Source organism: Sinocyclocheilus rhinocerous, unplaced genomic scaffold, assembly GCF_001515625.1.
Source record: "Sinocyclocheilus rhinocerous isolate Xijiao unplaced genomic scaffold, SAMN03320098_v1.1 scaffold1189, whole genome shotgun sequence".
In the NCBI taxonomy this organism is placed as follows: Eukaryota; Metazoa; Chordata; class Actinopteri; order Cypriniformes; family Cyprinidae; genus Sinocyclocheilus; species Sinocyclocheilus rhinocerous.
Window position 1 is genome coordinate 410,745 of NW_015633719.1, and position 5,793 is coordinate 416,537.

A 5,793-nucleotide genomic window follows, 5' to 3' on the forward strand; every position below is an offset into this window, starting at 1 on the left:
TCTGATGCATACGGGACACAAAAGTGGAAACACTTCAGGAGTGTCGAAGTCATCATCGGATTGGTTGAATTATACAGGATTTCCGGGAGACGTGTGTGTCGCGTTCTTTAATGTTCCACCTGGAAACAAAGATAACGTGGCGTCAAACCCCCTCACGAAAGAAGAAAGCCGTCGTGTTTACAATTGTGATGATGAGCTCTTATCAGGATCAACTAAACGCTGGAGTTTCAAAAGTATGTGAAATATTCAAAGTTCGCGGCATAGAATCTTTACAATATGTCCGAGAGTTTTACACACTGTTATTGTGGCGACATTTCCACGCCCCGAAACATGACGCTAAAACGAAACGAACTATGATTGGTTGTTTGACATCGGTCAAACGGCCTCGTGGGCGGGCCTTGGCCAATGAAAGCTGCCATGGATTCCAGACCTTCAGCCGTCAGTCTGAAGGTCTGGCTACGCGAGAATATTTCAATAAATTAACAACACATTCAGATGTTTACAGTTTTCTAATATTCATAATGACATGCAGGTAAATGAATAAAATATTTATATTTTTAGTGATCAAGTGTTAAGCCTTGATTCTTTTTATTTTTCCTTTTTATGATTTATTATTAGTTTTTTATCAACTTACAAACTGACTGCAGTTCTTGCATTAAGCCCAGTAATGTAATGTTTAATGCAGTTTATAATGTTGATATTTATATCAATATGGTATGTTTAAATGTTTAAAGTTTTAAACAAGTTAAAAAAAAAAAAATCTAAAAATAATCTAAAAAGAAGACGGTAGTAAATGACCTTGTTACGGTTTTCATTCAGTTTGGTCTTTGTCTTCGTTTGCACCATTCCCCTGCCCGCATAGAATAGTCCTTTACGATTGATGCTTGTCAGTCTGTACGAACATGATGATCATGTCACACTGTGGGATCTCAGTTGTCATTAATGTCACACTGTACGACAGTCAAGACACGTTAAAAATGGGTGCTCGAAAGAAAACTTGTCCAGAGTATTACATTATCAGCCCATACATGCTCAGTGACTGCGAGCTGCACAGGGCTGAAAAGTCATGAAAATCATGAAAAGTATATGAATGGAGTCAATAGCGGTGTATTTAAGAAGAATAGTGTAAGCAGCACCATACCCACATAAAAACAGTGGCGCAACCGGTGTTTATCATAGCAAAGGCAACATATCATATGAATTTCGTGATCGGAGGATGTGAGCGCCAGAGGTTATGGCGGTAGAAGAAATCTCTAGCATTAATTCTGATCATGGCTTGTCTTGAAAAACGGAGACAGTTTGAGGTTCATCATAGGAAAAGTCACACTGCAGGACAGTGCGCCAAATCTTCTGACTGCCAGAATTTCGTCGGAGGTAAAATTTGATCGCAACAGCCATTAATCGGCTGTCGGTGAACATGTCAAACCAGCGATCAAAGACTACAGATTTTAGCCAAGGATTATAGGAATCTTTTAGGATTTTCAAAATTTGTCTCAGTCGACCAAATCGTTGCCAAAATTGCACAGTGTAGCTGGGCTATAGTGCATTTGTATACAGTGCAGTTGTGACAGAAAACCAGACCTCTAAAAACGTTACTAGAAGTGTTTTGCTTTTTCTTTTTGTGTGGTGGTGGTAGATTTTTTCCCCTTTTTCTGTCACCATGGATGTCCCTGCTATGAGACTGCTACCCCTTCAGCTAGTGATGTTAAGTTCGACACCGAAGCTTCGAAGCTTGTATAAAAAAAACAACACATTTCACACTGAAGCACTGTATCGGAGCTTGATTCGTTTTGAGAAAAGCACATGATCTATGACGCCCGAAGCTTCATTCGCCTGAAAACCATGTGACTGCTTCAGTATCTGGTTCAACCTCAGCGCCGTTTCCTTTACATTATATTACATTATAATGTGTTAGCATTGTTTATTTATTTATTTTGTAATCGTAATTTATATATTGAGCTCAAAAATGCACTTTGGCCTGAGGCAGAGGTAAAATAAATAGGTCATAGTTTTAATTTATGAATTTTAGTGCCAGTACACCGACTCAAATGAATGACTTTGACAATAAACATTGTAGCGTCTGGACCACTCAAACACACAATATATATTTTGTTTTTATATTTAACAAATACTCTGTAACACCCCTCAGTTAACAAGCCATATGAGGACCCGTGAACCCTTCCCCCCGAAATGCGTAACACCCCAGGAAGCCGAACAGGCTCAGTAAATATCTACAGCGGATCTAAAATATTCATAATTAATTATAACTAGTTATGATTAATTATTCATATTTCCCATGAGCTGATTCGTTACAACATTATTTATATAAAATATAATAAAACAAAAAATCAGTTGTAGAACCAGATGTGAACCACTGGCTGTAATGGAACATAACACTTTGGAAGGTATTATTTATTTTTATGACCACTAGATGGCCACAGCATTAACCGTTTTAAAAAGCTTTGAGTAATGAACCTTTTTCCGATACAATTGTGATGAAAGCTTCACTGGTTCAGAACGCTTCACTTCGCCATCACTACCTTGAGCAGGGGGACCGCTCCCTTGAGGAATATAAAACTGTCACCGTTTTAGTTCAGTTTGGACTTTGTCTTCATTTGCACCATTTCCCTGCCCGTATTTGTCACTATGGTTACTGATTTGATTTGCTATCAAGTTCAGCTTTGTCACCTCGTTAGCCTGTGTATTCAAAGAAACGCCTGTTTTACACACGTCACTCAAACACAGAAACAGGAAACACATGACTTAAGGGAAAAAGAAAGTGACAATGTAGTTGAGCTGTTGTGTGCTTGTCACTCTGTATTATTGCAGTAAAATGGCAGAAGCCAGATTTTCTCAGGATGAGTTCATGTGTCCACTGTGTCTGGATCTCCTGAAGGATCCAGTGAGCATCCAATGTGGACACAGTTACTGTAAGAGCTGCATTACAGGGTTCTGGGATAAGGAGGATCAGATGAGAGTCTACAGCTGCCCTCAGTGCAGACAGACCTTCAGTCCAAGACCTGCTTTAGCTAGAAACACCATGCTGGCTGAACTGGTGGAGAAACTGAAGAAGACCAAACTACCTGCACACTGTTACGCTGGAGCTGGAGATGTGCAGTGTGACGTCTGTACTGGAAGAAAATACAAAGCCGTCAAGTCCTGTCTGATGTGTCTGGAATCTTACTGTCAAACTCATTTTGACCGTCATGAGGAATTTCATTCCCGTAAGCCACACAAACTGATCGATGCCACTGGACGACTGCAGGAGATGATCTGCCAGAAACATGAGAAACATCTGGAAATGTACTGTATTACTGACCAACAATACATTTGTAAGCTGTGTACAAAATATGAACATAAAAATCATGACACTGAATCAGCTGCAACACAGAGGACAGAGAAACAGGTATTTAAAACTAGCAATCAAGTTAATACTCAGTGTAGTGATCCAATAGTCTGTTTATTTTCTGTGTAGATGATGTAGAAACAATTATTTGAAGCTCTACGTCTGTCAGTGTCACTTTTATGATACTTACACTTGTAGTGTGAAACAGGCCTGAATCTTTATATTAATTTATGTACAATGGTGCTAAACGATCAATCATCCCTTCTAGAGTTTTAACATACAGCCATTAGTTATCAGTTCCACGTTTACTGGATTCATCTGCTCACATGATGATTTAGTGCCAGTAGTTTTCTGCGAGATTTACTATCATCTGTTTGTCCTGCAGAAGCAGCTGAAAGAGACGCAGAAGACGTTCCAGCAGAGAATCCAGCAGAGAGAGAAAGATCTTCAGCAGCTGAGAGAGGCTGTGGAGTCTCATAAGGTGAGTCTGGAGAAGAAGAGAAGTTTGTCTCAGTCTCAGTTCAGACTCACTGAAGCCTGAATCACTGTGTGTCCTAACATCGCTCTGCGCAGACAGCAGTGGAGGACAGTGAGAGGATCTTTACTGAGCTCATCCGCTCCATTGAGAGCAGCCGCTCTGAGCTGATACGGCTGATCAGAGATCAGGAAAAGACTGCAGTGAGTCGAGCTGAAGAACAACTGGAGAGACTGGAGCAGGAGATCAATGATCTGAGGAGGAGAGACGCTGAGCTGGAGCAGCTTTCACACACACAGGATCACATCCAGTTCCTGCAGGTAACAGAGATCTAGAAGAACAGGATCATAGTGGACTTGAGCAGATCCTGCTGTGACAGAGACTCACAGAGAAACATTTCATGAGTGTCTTATTATATAATCATCAGTCAGACTCTCATCTGATCATCTTCCTTTGAAAGAGACGCCACTTACAAATGGCTTTCAGCTCCGGAAATATCTTGATATTGATTTCTCTTCTTTCTTGAAAATATGAAATATTATTACCCTGTCCATCACTCAGATGAGTCTCATGTCAGAACTTTTCTTTCATATTAAATCACTCGTATAAGCAGCATCCCCGTGTGGAGCTGATGTATTTTTATATCTGTTTTCTGTAGAGTTTCCAGTCTCTCTCAGCACCTCCTGAATCTAGAGACATAAATGATGATCTCTTCAGTTCTCTCTACTCTTTTGATGACCTGAGAGAATCTGTCCGTCAGCTGAGAGACAAGCTGGAGGATTTCTGCAAAGAGGAGCTCAAGGAGATCTCAGACAGAGGTAAAGTCCTGGAGATTCATCTGCTCTCAGAAACGGGTCCATCATCGTCTCATGTCATGGAGAGCATCATATTAGAAATGTCTTTGGAATGGATGCAGGATCATGAGAATCACACTGTTCATGTCTGTTGATTTCCACAGTCACATTCACCAACATTGATCTCTGGACCAGGAACGACTTCCTACAATGTAAGTTAGTAAGAAAACAAGCAGAAGACTTCAGCTACACGTAAGAGTTCAGCTACATGAAAAGATCAAACAGATTCATAATTCTTGATTCTGATGTGTGTTATCTCCATCAGATTCCCATCAGTTCACTCTGGATCTGAACACGGTGAATAAACACCTCCATCTGTCTGAGAGCATCAGAGTGGTTACTAACACTGACACAGTTCAATCGTATCCTGATCATCCAGACAGATTTAGTTATTGGCCTCAGGTGTTGTGTAGAGAGAGTGTGTGTGGACGCTGTTACTGGGAGCTGGAGTGGAGTGGAGATAATGGTGTGCGTATATCAGTGTCATATAAGAGCATCAACAGGAAGGGATCTGGTACAGTGTTTGTGTTTGGATTTAATGATCAGTCCTGGAGTTTCATCTGCTCTCCCTCCAGATACTCATTCATACACAATAAGACCGAGACGGTTCTCCCTGTAAAGCCCATCAGCAGTAGAATAGGAGTGTTTGTGGATCACAGTGCTGGAACGCTGTCCTTCTACAGCGTCTCTGACACAATGAGCCTCATCCACACAGTCCAGACCACATTCACTCAGCCGCTCTATCCTGGGTTTTGGGTTTAAAAAAAGCTGGTAGAAGCCAAGGTCTGGCAGCAAGAGGAGGCAGTCTCGCAGTCCAGACAGGAACAATGGAGTAACAGGAAAAAACTGGAGAAACGTAAGCTCACCTGGAAGGACCTTTAAGAGATGGAGGGAAGCACTGAGTGTAATCATCAGAGCCACCTTTGATATTCTTCCCACACCCAAAACACTAAACCAGTGGATTTGAGAAGATCTATCCATCATGACCATCATGTCCTCTTTGTCAAACCCTAGCAATGTTAAGGTACATCCTTGTCGGCTGCAAAACCAGTCTTTCCTAAGGCCATTACACCTGGAAGTGCAATCAGGTCCTGAGACAACTGGTGGTTATCCTCGAA

General features: G+C 41.2%; 1 pseudogene; it reads left to right on the forward strand.

Moving 5' to 3' along the window:
* The window catches only part of LOC107744742 (E3 ubiquitin/ISG15 ligase TRIM25-like), a 13,629-nt pseudogene extending 8,192 nt beyond the window's left edge, over positions 1-5,437 (forward strand).
* Positions 5,438-5,793: the final 356 nt, after the last annotated feature.